Below are 15,180 nucleotides of genomic sequence, written 5' to 3'. Positions count from 1 at the left end.
ATTCTTCTATAGTTGATTATTTATTTTATATACATTTGATCAATGCAATTTCTTCTAAGTGATATTGAATTGTTTTAATATGATTACACACTTCATCTTCTTCTAGGATTTTATGATAACTAATAAAGGTTGATTATAAGTATTTACCTCTTTAGTTCAATCTATATTTCATTTAGGTGCATATTTGAAAGAAAGTGCATATGAAAAAACATAAATAAATAATGATATGCAAATCCCATCAAAATGAAGGGGTAGTTAGACCGTAACCTAGAGAATCATACTAAACCAAACATAGATGATGTTGATTAGACCTCATCTCTAGGTATTTATCCCTACTATTAATATAGAGAAATATGAACTCTCAATAGCTTGTCTAACCAATCCATTCCAATTAGGGCATCATAAGATCCCAATGGTATGAAATGAAATTAGACGTTTGTATTCAATCCATTTAGATCTACTAAATAGCCTCAAACAATCTCATTGATCCTTCTTTTGGTTCCATGGCCAATTGAACCAAACATGACCTTTAAAACTTACTTTTCATTAAATGAAATTTTCCACTTTTCTAGGATTAATAATCTTACCTATCTCCTGAATTAATCTAGCCAACTCATGAATTAATCGAAATATAAATATGGTAATTTGTAATCTTACCTTATACCTCAATCATATGGGATTGATGTACTACCTACTGATCCTCAAAGGCAACATATATCCTTGGAATATTTCTACCCATGTCTTCCGTTATGGTAGTGATATGACCCCAAAGGGGACCTATATTGGGTTAAATGTATATGGTATGACCCCAAGTCGGGGTATATATGGGATTAACTATACATTTAATGGTCTGTAAATTGTCATGGATATTCCACTGGATAGCTCTTCATAACGAATACGATAAATTATACTTAAAAATATGAAATCTACATTATGAAGGTTTATTTCTCTTTAGATTTTTGGATCTATAAATTATTGTTTGTTGTGTATGCATGAAAATTATAATTGTGTATAAAATAGAAAAAAAAAAAAAAAAAAAACTCAAAAATCATGATTGACACAAGATATATCTTGGGAAAACATTTTAGGAGAAAACCCAATTGGAAGATGAGTTCACTCTTCTCTATTTCTCTAAATAAAAAATGTTTGCAAGTACAAAGAAGTAAGCCCTATGGCCCGTGGGATACTACAATGCACAAATCCTCTTTTTTTGTTGTCTCCCCATCCCTCTTGACTACTCTACTTGTCTATGGAACAAAGACACTCAAAATGAATGGAACCCCTTTTCCTCCTAGTTGTTTGGTTATAACACAGCCCAATAGTCTACTAGTAGTTAGGTTTGGCTCCCTCAACTCTTAACTGGGGTTAAATGGACTCTTCTAATTTCCTCTTCATCATTATCATGTGGCGACCACCTTTTCTATGAATAATAAGGGCTGACATGAAATCCTCTCAAATTATGGTGGACAAAATAGGAAGCTAAACTTTGAAGTGAAATAATTTTTGCATACAAAATTTGATTGAGGTGATTCTTGCATCAATGGAAAGATATTTCTATGTAGAATAGGAAAAAAGGTTTTTCATGAGAGTGGAAAATTTTTACCCCCAAAAAATATAATTTAATGCCTCAAAAATGCTCCTGGAAGGTTTCAAACCCAAATTTTCCAAACCAGGTCCCACATGTAAAATTGGTCCTGTGAGCTAATTCCTCCACTTTTTCCACTTGGAAATCATTGAGATGGATGTAAAAAAATATAGTGCTCCATTGGATCACACCTCCCAATACTGGGAGGCTCTTGGTCCCCAAACGTTTCTACTGAATGAGGTGAGGAAAATTTTCCTACACCTTCTCTCAAGTGTACCATTTAACATTTATTGGAAGTTTTCCCTTCAACCCAACATTCCAAAGGTCACCGTACTCCTTTCTTGTAGTTATATACCTCTTCACAAACTTGTATCTTCGGTCAAATCTACCTAAGCGTTTGGTTCCAAATCCTCCATAGAATGTAGGATTGGTTCCTCTTCCTAATATACCATAGAAGGCTCATAAAGTTTCTGATTCTCCACATTCACCACTTAGTAAATTCACATGTATGGGGGTAGACTAAGTCTGTAGGCATTATCGCCAAACTTTTATAGTATCTCAAAGGGACCATACCACAGAGCCTTGATTTTCTTACCAAGACCCTATAGCCTCTCCTTGTTCAATTGTAACCATACTGTGTTTCCCATCTTGAATTATTTTTCTGTTATGTGCCAATCATACTAGGCATTATATTTTTCCTATGACTTTTGTAGTGTCTCTTTTAGCTATATATAGATATGTCTGGTCGTTTTTACAAAATTTTCAACCCTCAATGCATCTCCTGTAAGATCCTCCCTTACTCCTCCTTTTTTCCCATATGTAATATAAAAAAATGGAGGTGGAAAATACCTATAACAGGTTTTAAATGGGGACTTACCAGTAGAAGTGTGGAATGCTCTTTTATGGGAGTGTTGTATATATACAAATTTTTCATCCCAGGGCTTCAAATGCTTTTGATTGTAATGCCTCAAAATCTACACCAATTTCCCATTGAATACTTCTATTTATCCATTTGGTTATGGATGGAATGTTGTAGACCTTTTTAAATTCATTTCCATCTTCTCCGAAAACGTAGTCCAAAAATTCACTAATAAATCTCATGTCCCTGTCTAAAACAATGCTCCTTAGTGTCCCAAAGGGCACGAAGACCTGTCCAAATAACAAGTTGGCTACTTCTTTACCACCGATGGTATTTTTAGAATGCATCATAACACACGTCTTGCTAAACTTGTAAACTACCACAAAGCAGTAGTCATATCCCTTCCTAGTTGTTCGTAAACCTCCCACAAATTCCATGGAAATTCTTTCCTAGGGGAGAGTGGATGTAGGTAAGGGATGATATAAACCCAATTTCATATTACTAGGCTTGTTGGTACAATAAAACATGCATCCCCTTATGAACCTAACTACATGTTCTTGCATCTTGGGCCAGTACACATACCTTTGCAAGTTATCTACCATATTCCATACACCAAAGTGCCCAACAACCTTGGAGGTATGATCCTCTCTTATCAACTACAATCACTTACCTTTAGGAACACATAACTTATCTAGATTGTAGAGTAAAATATCTTGGAGACAAATAGTCAATGGTGGTGTCACCATCATGCATGTGACTTTGACTCTACAATTGTTGAAACATCTCCTTAAATTCAACATCCTATGAATATGCTTCTTTGTATGCATGATGATGGTGTTGATGCACATCAACAATTTTAAATGTTTTACAGGATATTGTAGGTGTTTGTACACTCATCCTTAGTTCCATGTATATGAGTATCACGTCCATCATGAGTCTAAAAAATGAAAATAAAAAATGGATATGTATATGAGTTCTTGTTGTAAAAGGATATGCCTCTATTAATCCCTTCACCATATGTTATCCATTTGGATCCAATATATACTTGTCCATACATTGAAAAAATCATGTTATATTGTCTATGACCCCTTCTTATCATTGTAAAAGGTCCCAAAAAAATTGTTCCTACTCTCTCTATGCCCCTTTTAATATAGGCCCATTTTCATTAAAAACAAAGTTATGTCCACCATTTGTTGTCATAAAAATGTTAAAAGGGTATCTCTCTCGACACATTTTGTGCCTTTCATATAATCGCAATGTTAATACATATGTTCATTTTATATATTATTTTTCCTCAACCGCATTTATGTTTATTTTAAAGGATTTCAAAAAAACGGTATCTCTCTCGCTCTCTCATGAGAGCCTCACAACCAAAGAAGATTCATGCCACAAGTCCCAAGGCCCACCACCAACAATGGCCCCATATCATTGAGCTATAGCAACAATGAAAATGATATATATATCTCTATATATATATATATATATATCTTAGTCATCACATTCATTTGGAGCCTATGTGGTACATATATATTTTTGTTTCATGAAACACAAAAAAATGCTGACATAAAAGGTTGATTATACATAGTGCAAGTGTTTTTGGGTCATACACCATCCAACTGAAGGTTTACGAAACAAAGAAAGTATCTAGGTCAAGTCCTGAGCACAAGGGATTCACTCAATGAACCTCTGACATATCATGTGCATTCATGGCATACTAAAAAATACCCTTAATTTGACTACATATTGGAAAATACCTCTAAAAATCACATTATTTAACCCCCTACCAATACGAACCCAATACAACTTCCCAATTTAAAAAACCCATAGTTTCACTAGATATTGTAGGTATCCATTTTTTCATTAACATTTTGTATACCCCTTTATATTTTTTCATTAACTTTGAGCTCCATTTTTTATACCTGCCAATATAAAAACTCTTTACCCCCTATTATATGCTCAATATATTATGTCATTTTTTCCTCAATATATATCCCCCAATATGAATGCACATGGTATGGTATTTCTCCCCTAGTGAAACCCCCATGGTCCCTAGGCCATTCCAATGATTCCATTTCCATAAGGATTTAGTAGTTAGGTGATGGATTTTGAAATAAATTTATACTTGGATGAAAAGGATTTTCATTTTAAAAACATGTAATGCTGATAGCACATATGCAAAAATTTACTTTGGCTTATTCACAATGTGTGATACATAAAATATAATATGAGAACATAGATGACTTCATAGTAAACCATAAAACCCAATTCAAAAGAAATAGGGAGACGTTGTTGAAATTTAAAAATGAAGGACATTGAACGAAGTCGACTGCACACACTGGACAGAAGGACCCTACTTTAGAAGATGGGTTCATAACGTTCTTCTCAATTATGCATATTTCTTATCGTTGGCATTCTTTGGGGCAGTCCCTTTATATATGCATATCTCAACATGAAGAAATGAATAATGGATGAAGATGTAGGAAGCTATTATTTCCTCTATAAATGCATTGGGACCGAAGTTTGAACATTTATGATCCTTTAAAAGTGTAATGTCGACCCCCTTGAAGATTGGAAGTAGTTGGAAACCTCCTCAAAATTCATTTACTTTTGATCTTTCATACAAAAACACTTCCAGCAATGACTAGTAAACCCCTAGAACTTTATTCTCTCTCAATCTCCTATAGACCAACATGATTTCACTAGAGAAATGCTAAGTAATTGATGTTCTATGTTGATTGGAATACAAGAGATATTTATTAGGTATGTAGATCATGTTGATCCTGAAGCTCAAATTGAAAAAGGTTTTGCTATTCTATGGTGGGAGCTAGATCAATATGAAGATGAATATTTTGGCAGGAGGAAGCTACAACTATAGATGAAGAGGGAGGAAACCTTGTTTGATAAGAACATGCCAATTTATATATTCTCTGCATTTTAATTTCTCTTAAGTGGAGTGGCTTAGAGCTATTGGAGCATGTGCTAGAGGAGCTTGGATTAAATTATTTTTGTTGTGAGTTAAGTATTTTTTAGCAAGCTAAAAGATGATCTCCATGTGTGCAAGGTCATTGCCTATAAATCTAATGTATGGTAAAATGTAGAATGACGGCACCTTCTTACATAATGTCATAGCCTTCCAATCCTGTTTTATTTTTGTTTGAAGGTAACTTGCTGCTCTTGACTTATAAAATTTTGAAGTAGTGAATTCCAAGGCCTATCCTTGGCTAATTCCTATATCTCTATTATTATTATGAACTTAGTGCAACAAACAACCAACTACAAAGAGTTGAAGGGTGCTAATGAAGATATCAAAATTTTGAATAGGGGAATTGCAACATTTGTTGTTATGGCAACAGACATCAAGCCTCTTGAGATTTTTCTCCATTTACCACTATTGGCTAAGGATAAGAATGTGCCTTCTATGTTCATAACGTTGAAACAAGATATAAGTTGTGCATGTGTTGTTACAACCAATGAGGAAATCCAACTCATATCTAAAGTACAAAATTCCAAGGATGCCATTGAAAAACGTTTTATTTCATGCACAGACCCATGTTTTCTTAAGCTAGATGTAATAGTACTTGTCCATTCAGTTAGATCAGATGGTCGTGTGGTCAAGAATGCTCTAAGAGTACATGGCGCACCGATGGTTAATGTTGTTCATCACAATGGAGGTTTTCCTAATCGGATTGTAGAAGAAAATTTGCATATGTCAAGTGAGAAATAAGACAAACACATGTACATAAACACATATGCATAATATATGTGCATCAAACAATCAATTTTTAAACGCGTTTTGATTAAGTATCAAGTGGTTGCCAAATAGTTTAATATATGTAACCACCAACCATTCATCCGATGGTCATCCAACAAGGATCAAAGACATCCATCACCTTCAGGATATCTATACAAGGCAATAAAATTTTCAAAACAATGGATTCCCTCCTTGGAAAATCTAGATGCTACCTATTTATAACCTCTTTCAAGTGCTTACTGGAATGTGACTACAAATATCCATTGGTTTATGATCAGGAGTTCAGGGCCAAGTGTCGTAAAATTCTCAAAAATTAAAGTGCTCAGAACTGGTTCGAACCTGAACGAATGGATAGAGCTCGTCCTCCTGATTCTGGCGCCGTGAACAGTTCAAAAAATGGTCTCTGTGTGCAGAAGTTATGCCAAAAATAAAATTGCCCAATAACCCTTAATTTTTGAATTAAAAAAAAAAAAAAATTCTGCAGAATATTCCTTGGAATATTCTTGGAAATATTCCTAAGAATATTGCCGGGAATATTTTGTTTTTGTAGGCCAATCACAAGCTGCCACATGGCAGGTCTAGAGGCCGCCACGTGGCCTGGATGACGTCAGCAGGTATGTTGGGCGCATGTTTAAAATTTTTGGCAGTTTTGAGTATTGAACCCGAGACCTCGGATATAAACGCATAGTCTTGACCATTACAGCAAGCGGATGGGCTTGTTCAAAGGGCGGACAAATTGTTTTATTTTTAAACTTGTTTGGAGCCGGTCCGAATGGGGCCAACCCTCGTTCATATGTCCCTCCGCCCGGAACCCTGGGCTATAACTCATAATGGCCAGCGCCATAAACAACGGTTAATGTTAATGCAAAGCTTTACGTGTTCACATTAACACGTTAAACGCGGCCCAACTGTAGTTCAACAACAAATAGTCTGGCGTGAAACCCGATGCAGCCGAAAACTCTGTTCACATGCAGCATTAAACCGGTAGTTAACTGACGGTGAAGTTGGCGGCATAGCTGGCGGAGGGCGCCAAAATTGGTGGGCCTAATTGACCCTCCAGTTTTAGTTAACTAGAGTTATTTAAGGAAAGATTGGGGAAACTTTAATGAGCCATGACTTTGGTTAGGAAAGTCCTTTTTGGACGATTTTTTTTATTATTTATTTTGGGTCTTTTCGACCTTTTGAAGCCATTGGCACAGGTTTCACAGCCAATAGAGGTCATTTGCAGGTGTTTTTGGTTCGTGGAAGTTCGAGGAGCCACTAGAGCCATTTCAGAGATTAAGTTGTGTTGGGCTAGGTTCATCTGTTTGAGGTGAAAAAAAATCCTATTTCTGCTTTAAGGAACCTTTTGAATCCAATGAAGGTGTTTTCATAAGCATTTGGAGACTTCTAAAGGCCGAGACGCTAAAGAGAACTTTCAGGCAGCCTAGAGCCAACCATGGGGGAAGGCCTAGATCGGGGATGAAGTGCTCATTTTGAGAAAATGAACAGTCATTTGTTTATTTCAGATATGTGCTGGAGACATTAGTAGAGTTTTCAGAGACATTTGAAGCATTCTGAAGGAGTTTGTGCCATTAAGAAGCTCAGGGAAGCTTAGTGCACCTACTAAAGGAATCAAGTCCAAGGGAGCCTAGATCTGCCTGCACAAAGAGGACAACTATGACAGGGATGTGTATGGTTTTTCTAAACCCATAGGTTCAGTCTGTAACCTTTTGGAGTTGAGTGTGGAACTTGTAAAATAATTCAAGCCATAATCCCAAAGAGCCAAATCTAGTTGACTAGAGCTCATAGGAGACGTAGCCCACGAGATTGGAGTGAACTCCTTATTAAATTTGCTGTTATGTGTGATGTTTTTTTTGCTGCCTTATATGTATGATATATATGTTTAATATTAGCTGAAACAAATCAAGTTAAAACACATAAACAGAAGAAAATACATACACCTCTTTCAAGCTAAAATTCTGCATAACGTCAAGTTCAAGAAAGGTCTTTTTTTAATTGAATCTGAGTGTTTACTTCTAATTTCCTTAGGCAGTCTGTAAAGGGCCAGGTAGCTTCTGGATCTCATCCTCTCTTTAGAGGTGACATATCCAGTAAATGCCCCTACAGTCTATCTCTGTATGAGAAATAAGAAGTTCACATTTGCAGATTTAAACTTGGAGTATTTTTGCACTCATTTACATAAATGAAAATGGATACCTTGCACCCAAAAACAAGTACATTCCATTTTCATATCAGTTTATAGTTGGGAAAAGGGTACGATCTTCTTTTCCATTGTTGACCAATTTAAAATGATTGTGCATCACCTTCCCATTTTCATGCATATCCCACCCTCTGGAAATGTACATAGATGATAAAATGCAATAAAAAATTGAATTTACTTTCTAGCCAAATCTTCTTTCAATGGTTTCTGGCATTTGGATTCATGCTTTCAAATAATGTTTAATTTTTACTTTTATTTATGAGATCTTACTTTTATGTTTCTCTGTACTAATGTGTTAATTTATTCTTTTATTGTCATAAGTCTCTATGATATATGTGTTTCACTTCTAATGTCATGTAAACTCCATCAACTTCCTACAATGTTTTATTGTTCCTACACTAGCCCTAATTCCTGTAAATAATGTGTTAACTATAACTTTCACTTTTAGCTTGTCTCGTATTTTCCTTTTAGTTAGTCATGTTCTTTTATTCTAGTTTTAATCCTGTATATATGTGTTATGTTTAAGTTAAGAATTGTTTAATTGGATACAATGAGTCTTGATACTTAATCATTGTTTTATTGTTTTAAATAATAAATCTCATTAAGTTCTATCTCAATCACACATCATATTCACTTGTTAAGATTTCTTATTTCTAAAAATAAATTCATATGTAACAATTTAACTACATAATTGTTACACAATATTTTGTCACATCTCCTACACTTTCCTATGACATACCTTGAAGTGCTTGAAACATGACCATCATGTAGTGTACTTATTCATATATGCATCTCATATCCTCCCCAGAACATTGATTGGAAAATGCCTTGAGCTTTCCCCTGAAGAAATAGCTCTAAAACCCTGATTTTGAGACTCATCGCTCTTATGAGGTTAAAAACTGTGATGGTCGCTTGTTGCATCACTCTTGACCCGTGATGGAATCACTCTATTCCCTTGCATACCTGCGATGATCCCAAAAAGGTAATTTTTCCCAAAGAGGATGAGAAGCTTCATGATCTAGAAGCTTCCAGAGCAGCGAGTTGGAGGTTGTTTCGCATAGATGAGGTCGAATCTTCTCAAGTTGGCCTCTTGGTCTTATCCCTATGAGTTACCTCCTTGAGATGATGACCTACTCCTATCTTTTGGAGAGATCCTAATCCCTTTCCCCAGCCTATATATTCATCTTTTCCCATTCATAAATGGTTGGTCTATGTCTATTTGCACTCTTATGCTGAGATTGTGCCTAAGGCTATTCATTTGACTTGGAGAAGGAGTGTTTGGAGAGTTCTTGGCTTGGACTTGGATTACCACTCAAGGAGAAATTTTCAAAATCAAGGCTTTGGTTGTAAGCTTCCCTTTATTTCATAATAATATACAACTATTGGTTCATCTTCCCAAAATATATATGTTCATGTAGTATTTAGCTTGACATTCCTTGATTAGTTAAGTAGGTTGTTATTGGATTTTCTATTGGTTTTGACATGCTTTGTCTCTTGATCACTTGTGTAGGTACATAAACAATGAGAGAAGAAGGATCAAGTCCGTAACACAATCGGTTAAAGGTCCTCAACAAAGGAAATCAGAATAGCATCAAAAAGAGGTAGGCCATCTCCTTCGTTCTTCTTTCCAATTATAATCTAGGAATCATTTGCTAGATCCACTCAGTGGTCTAGAGGGATCACCTCTGTCCACAGAGAGGATTAAACTTGTCAAAAAAATGGTGACTCCACTGGGAGCCTACGATCCTTTCTATCCAATCTTTCACCCTAATCTTTTGACTATTTTGACCAACCGTCGATTTTTCAGATTGTCTACATCAGTTTGGGTTTATACCATCACTTATTATTGTTGTAGAGTGCTAAGTTTGGATTGTTTCTTGGAATATTTTTAGTTTCTTTCCCATATTCCTCATCCATCATGGTTTTAGCCTTAACAGACACGATGGCATTGTGGTTTTTACCTTTACAGTTGTGATGAAATTCTTTTCTTCATTATTTGGTCGCGCTGAAATCATCACTGCTTTTGTTATACAAAGTAGTGAGGCCATCGCGGGTTTGCCTATGAAAAGTAGAAATAATTGGGGGTTTGGGTATATAAAGTAGCGATGATCCTTGAATGTGAGAAATTTTGAGGTTTCTTCCTAAGAATCCAGTGTGCCTTGTCGCCTAAGGTCTTGTCCCATCATGTTTGCTTGGATTTGTCAATGTTTTGATTAATTGCCTTAATTGATTTGAAAAATTTGTCTCATTGGATTTGAAGTGAAATCTGATTGAGTTCTAGGGTTTCTGGTCAATTGGTCATCATTTTCTGCTTATTGGTGTCATTGAGACATTTGTTTTGTTGATTGATTGAGTGTTGTTTTCTATAGAAATCATTGAAAAAATCGTTTTGCATATGTTTTTCCCAATGGACCGATCTATCGACGCTCTATTCTGGAGAACGATGAGTTCAAGAGGCAGATTCAGGAACTACTGCAAAAATGGCACATCAAGCCAATCTCATCACCCTATGGGAGCCCAATTGTATTGGTACAGAACAAGGATGGGACCTGGAGACTATCTATTAACTATCGGGCGCTGAACAAGATCATCGTTCGGAATAGGTACCCAATCCCGCGAATTGATGACCTTCTGGACCAGCTCAATTAGTCCAAATATTTAAGAAAGATTGACTTGAAGTCAGGTTATCACTAGGTGCCTATCGAACCCTCCGATGTGTGGAAGACTACCTTCAAATCTAAGGAGGGCCTTTTCGAATGGTTGGTCACGCCGTTCGGATTGACGAACGCCCATGCAACCTTCATGAGATTGATAGGGGACATCTTGCGGCTCTTCACCAATGCATTCGTGGTGGTGTATCTAGATGACATATTGATGTTTAGCTAGAGTTTGGAAGAACACCTCCACCATATTCGATAGGTCCTTCAAACGCTTCAACAACACAAAATATGTGCTAACTTGGAGAAATGCACCTTTGGCCTAACCTAGATTCAATATTTGGGGTACATCATTGATTAGGATGGTGTACATGTGGACCCATCCAAGATACAATTCATTCATGATTGGCTAGCCCCAACCACTCTAACAGAGCCCTATAGCTTTTCGGGTCTTTCCAATTTCTACCGCAGGTTCGTGTTGGGGTTCTCTCATATCGCTTGGCCTTTATGTTATGTCACCAAGGGCGGAGCGAAAGCAAAGTTCTTTTGGTCAGAAAACCAGCAACAAGAATTCTCCGAGTTGAGGAATCACCTCTATTTTGCACTAGTGCTCACATTACCAGACCTGCAACAACCATTTGAGATTGAGACAAATGCCTCCGACTATGCTATTGGGGCAGTCTTACTCAACATGGGCATCCAATGGATACCCACATTGAGACACTTTAAAACATAGTCCGAAAGTACCCCACTTACGACAAAGAAATGTGTTCCATTGTGCAGGCATGTCATCAATGGAAGCATTACATTCTGGGGAAGGAAATGGTCATCCACACAAACCACTGGCCTCTACAGTTCATATAGACACAAGGGAAGTTGTAGGATGATCGCCATCAGAAATGGTCCACCTATATGCAATAGTTCCATTTGAACATTAGGTATAAGAAGGGGAGCACCAATAATGTCGTTGATTGCCTCGGAAAACCACCGGTCATGGCGCTGATCACTGTGCTCAACTCCTGTGGGCACGAGACATCAGGGTGGCCACATGTTTACAAGAGCGATACAGAATTCGGTAGCATATACCAGACACTCTTGGAAGGGAAGAAAGTTCCAAATTTTCACCTTCAGGATGCACTGTTATGCCACTTGGGACACATATGTGTTCCTTCAAGTGAGCGTGCCAAGATGATTTGGGAGGCACACTACAGTTGGGTTGTTGGACATTTCGGAGTAGAGAAAACAGTGGCGGTATTGCAGAAGTATTTTTATTGGCCGAAACTTCGTTAGGATGTCGGGAAGTACATTAGATCCTGCACTGCTTGCCCCATTTCCAAACCAACCATTAAGAAGCAAGGCCTGTATACTCCTCTACCTACTCCTAGCCAGCCTCGGGAATCTGTCTCCATGGATTATATGTCGGGCCTTCCTTCTACTAAGCACGAAAACAATTTTGTTTTTGTGGTCGTCGATAGATTCTCTAAGATGGCCATCATGGCATCCTGCAAGAAGAGTATCTCAATAGAGGCCACTGCTAAGCTCTTCTTTGAGCGAGTGTGAGTACACTTTGGGATCCCATAGTCCATTATCTCAGATCGGGACAACAAATTCCTAAGTTCATTTTGGTCAAGTTTCTAGTCAATGCTGGATACAAAACTCACTAAGTCCATGGCTTTCCATTCCCAAACTAATGGCCAAACAAAGGTTTTCAATAGAATGATCATACATATTCTACACATGTACAACTTGAAGCATCCATGCACATGGGATCAAAGTATCCCCTATGTCCAACAAAGTCACAACAGCGCTCTCCACAACTCAACATGCCACAACCACTTTCAGGTAGGGCGGGGATTTCAGCCATTACACCCCATTGATGTGGCCATACCATTTACAGCCACTCAGGTAGATTTGGCTCATGTGTAGTCTGACATTGAAAGGGCTAATAGCTTCATTGAGCATATTCAACACATCTGCCAACATGTCCTTAATATATTGGACAAATCCAATGCTAAGTATAAGCAGTGCCATGATCAGCATCGAGTGCCGCACAAATTCTAGGTGGTCGAAAAAGTTTGGCTTCATTTGAGAAAAGAGCACCTTGCTAGGCCCCACCGCAAGCTTCGCCCACTCCAATATGGGCCATACACCATCACCAAGATCATTGGTGATAATGCTTTCCAGCTCAGCATCCCACCATTCCTTGGTCTTCACCCAGTGTTCAATGTAGACTGCCTTTGACCATACTTCCCACTATTGTTGGACACATATGACATTGCAAAACAACTCACGCCAATAGAGCTAAAGCCAGACTGCATGGAACAAGCCACCACTTATCATATCAAGGACACACAGATCAAGAGCAATTGCTAGCAGAAGATCCAACTATATCGGGTTGTCAAAGCTGACCAACTCCTTTACCAAGGCAAGTGGCTCACCAAGGACCAAGTTCAGCAAAAGTTTCCCCATCTCATGGAGGCACTCAACGCAATGGGGACCACTACTTCCTAAAGGGAGAGGAATGATCCAGGTGGATATTGGTGACCACCTTCCTATTCCACTTGGACCCCCAACACTATCTCTTTCAGTTTTTCAGTGTTCTTAATTGTAGGACAGATTACTATTTTTGGTAGTTTTTTAGGTCCTGAACTTCTAGAGCCATTTTGAGGCCCTAAATAGCATTTTTAGGGAAAATGAAGTGATGAAATTTACCCCAAAGTTGCTTACTTATATTGGCATTCTCTTTGAGATCTTTGAAACGAGGTATTATGATAGCCAAACAGAGATCGTATGCCAAAGTTATGACCCCGGGAAGTTGATGTACTAGTTTACAAAAACAGGGTCGATAGTTTTGGCGCTTCGTCTCCTAGGGTTACGTTTTTGGATGTTTAGGGTTTTCCATTGTTTCTTAATAATAAATAGGCCATTGAGCTTCATTGTAACACAGTTCAGAGGCATGTAGCCTACCACATCTCTCCTCAGAGATAAGCTAACATTGCCCGAGCTATCTTATATCCATTCTATTTGTAAGCATAGTTCAGTATTTTTCCATTAATGAAATGCAATGTTTTTCTGTCACATCTCTATGTTTATGATTATATCTATAAGTTGTTGTGTTCCTGTTTAAGTTTGGTTCAATGGTATATGAGCGGTCTACTATTTCTCTGTTTTTCTTTACATGTCCCCAAGGAAGTCAGGGTATAAGGAATTAGGGCTCGATCTGGTTGAACCATTGCAGGATCATCGTCGCAAAACTCGATGACCTCCCATGGCGAAAGAAAAGAAAGACGAGGGGGTAGGATATCCTTTCAAAATGTTGCTTGAAGAAGCACTTGAGCGACAGAGAGACGCGATGATGGATAACTTTGCCAAGATCCTTCGACGACTACCCACAAGTGATGCATCTTCATCAAGCAACCACTCTAGAGGCGCCACTCCTTTTAAGGTACAAGTTAAGTTCGATATTCCCATACTTGAAGGCCTAATAGATGCAAACGTCGTAGATAAATGGTTAAATCTATTGGAAGGATATTTTTCAGTTCATAACTTTTCCAATCAAGAAAAGATTAAGTTTTCACTTCTCAAAGCTGGCCCACACATCAAGAACTGGTGGGAAACCTACTGTGAACAAAAGGACAAGAGTGAACCCTCGTTGGTTTCAGCTGCACCCACTTGGAATTCTTTTTGAGACGCCATCAAGGAACAATATTACCCTGTCAGGAGCTATGAAGATAAATACATAAAGTGGACCACGCTATAGTAAGGAAGTGAACAACATGTGCTGGGGTTCACAAATACTTTCCATACCTTTCGCATGAAGCTGGGTATCAAGGATATTGAGCAGAATTTGCTTTTCAAGTATCGCAGCTATCTACACAAGTACATCTAGGATGAGATGGAGTTCTTGGACATTTCGTCACTCGGCACGATGTATCGATATGCTGTAAAGATTGAACAAAAGTTTAAATAGAAGAAGTGGAACTTTGGAGCTGCGAATCCGAAGCAAGGAAAAGGCGCCCCCAAACCACACAACAAGGGACCAAGCCAAGGCGAGGCTACCCAGGACAACTCGCTGAAGCTGTAAGAAAATAACAACACCACAAAGATGAAGAGGGATAAGGGAAA

At 37.7% G+C, this 15,180-nt stretch overlaps 1 pseudogene; it reads left to right on the top strand.

Moving 5' to 3' along the window:
• LOC149142433 (13 kDa ribonucleoprotein-associated protein pseudogene) overlaps positions 1-6,168 on the top strand; it is a 31,244-nt pseudogene extending 25,076 nt beyond the window's left edge.
• The last annotated feature ends 9,012 nt before the right edge of the window (positions 6,169-15,180 follow it).

Source organism: Pinus tabuliformis, chromosome X, assembly GCF_031772625.1.
Source record: "Pinus tabuliformis cultivar Carrire ecotype Pingquan chromosome X, CPIR1, whole genome shotgun sequence".
Classification (NCBI taxonomy): domain Eukaryota; kingdom Viridiplantae; phylum Streptophyta; class Pinopsida; order Pinales; family Pinaceae; genus Pinus; species Pinus tabuliformis.
Note: the sequence above shows the minus strand (reverse complement) of the source record. Positions and strands in the feature narration are given on the sequence as shown.